Here is a 2,413-nt window from a genome sequence, read left to right on the forward strand (position 1 = left end):
AAGGTTTCTGAAAAAAACTTCAAGAACAAAGGTATTGAGATCAATGCGAATGTGGAGAAGTTCAAGGGGAAATGTCACTACTGCCACAAAGTGGGGCACAAGACTGTTGAGTGTCGCATAAAGATCAAGGATGAGAAGGCTCGGGCAAATCTAACTGAGGAGGATCTCGTTGCTGTGGTGACTGAAGCCAACATGGTTGAAAGCAACAACCCCAAGGAATGGTGGTATGACACTGGTGTAACCACCCACATTTGCACCGATAGGGCGATGTTCAGCACCAATCAGAAAAGCAAGACTGAGGAGAAGCTCAGGATGGGAAACACTGCAGTCTCCAAGATTGATGGACGCTACAATGTGATTTTGAAGATGACATCTGGACGTGAGGTCACTCTGACGAATGTGAAGTATGTGCCTGACATGAGGAAGAACCTGGTCTCGGGAACCTTGCTCAGCAAGAATGGATTCACCATAAGTTTTGAGGCGGACAAGCTTGTGATTAGGAAGAATGGGATGTATTTGGGAAAGGGGTATGTTAAGGGTGGACTTGTCAAGTTGAATGTAATGACAGTCCCTCCGAAAGTTGTAGCTCAAAAAGTTTCAATGAATAAGAAAGAGCCAGTTGCATATTTGGTTGAGCCTTTTAATATATGACATGAAAGATTAGGCCATGTAAACTACAAATCTATACAAAGATTAATGAATTTAAATCTAATTCCTAAATGCAAAACAAGTAAACAAAAATGTGAAGTATGCGTACACGCTAAGCTCACAAAAATGACATCACCTCGTGTTGAAAGAACTAATAAACCTCTAGATTTAATTCACACAGATTTATGTGATTTAAAATACTTACAAACTAGAGGTGGGAAAAAGTACTTTGTGACCTTCATAGATGACTGCACAAAATATTGTTATGTATATTTATTACATAGCAAAGACGAAACCTTAGAAAAATTTAAAGAATTTAAGTTCGAGGTCGAAAATCACCTTAAAACAACTATTAAAGTAGTTAGAAGCGACAGAGGAGGCGAGTATGATGGTCCATTCAATGCATTCTGTAAAGAACACGAAATAATCCATCAAACTACAGCTCTTTACTCACCAGAATCTAATGAAGTTGCTGAACACAAAAATCAAACTCTAAAAGAGATGATGAATGCAATGTTGCAGGAATCTGGGTTATCCCAGAATATGTGGAGGGAAGCGTTACTTACCACTAATTATAGCCTCAACAAAATTCCACACAAAGTAACTGGCAAAACTCCATATGAATTATGGAAAGGTAATTTACCTTCGTATAAATACCTCAAAGTGTGGGGGTGCTTGGTAAAAGTTGCGGTACCGCCACCAAAAAAGGTCACTATTGGACCTAAAACAGTGGATTGCATCTTCATTAGATATGCACATAACAGTAATGCTTATCGATTTCTGGTACACAAATCTGCAATATCAGACATTCATGAAAATACATTCATGGAGTCAAGAAATGCATATTTCTTCGAAAAATATTTTTTCATATAAGGAAAAACAAGGTTCAAAACGAACTCGAGAAGAAAGAGACAATGACAAGAACTCAGAAACTGAGACAAACGTCGAGATTTCTATAAATGATATCTCAGAAAATGAAGAAAAAGATGAACCTCGAAGGAGCAAAAGAGCTCGGAAGGAAAAATCTTTTGGTGAAGACTTCCTAATGGTATTTTTAGTAGAAAATGTTCCAAAAACTTTGGCAGAAGCAATGGTTTCACCAGAAGCTCCATTTTGGAATGAAGCTGTCAGGAGTGAATTTGATTCTATCATGCAAAATTATACATGGTACATAACAGATTTACCACCTGGCTGCAAAGCATTAGGAAATAAATGGATAATGACACGAAAACCGGGTGGAAAATACAAATCTAGGCTTGTAGTTCAAGGATTCCGACAAAATAAGGCCGCAGAAGAAAAATAATGTATTAAACCCATTACTTGATACCAATAAGGCCGCAGAATATTGAATTGAGACCTCCTGTATCTAGGCTTGTATTTATAAGTCCGTGGATGAGTCTATTGCTAGTTGGGGAAAATAATGGATTACTGATGAGAAACAGTGAATTGAGACCTCCTATATTAAACCCATTACCTGATACCAATAAGGCCGCAGAAGGAAAAAAAAAGGTAACTACGTCCAGAATGATATACCACACGGCCATGGCCGTGGAGGGTGGAAAGGACGTGGCCATGGCCACTATAACACATTTGGCCGTGGGAATCACTATGGCAGAGGCCGTGGGTATCAACCCAATTTGAGCCATGGTCAAGGCAGTGGCCGTGGTATATCCTTTAACCACAAAGCTCGACCAAATCAGTGTGCCATAGATGTGGAATGGGAAACCATTGGGCTAAGATATGAAGGACTCCCAAACATTTTTGT

The sequence above is a fragment of the Brassica oleracea genome, chromosome C1 (assembly GCF_000695525.1).
Source record: "Brassica oleracea var. oleracea cultivar TO1000 chromosome C1, BOL, whole genome shotgun sequence".
In the NCBI taxonomy this organism is placed as follows: domain Eukaryota; kingdom Viridiplantae; phylum Streptophyta; class Magnoliopsida; order Brassicales; family Brassicaceae; genus Brassica; species Brassica oleracea.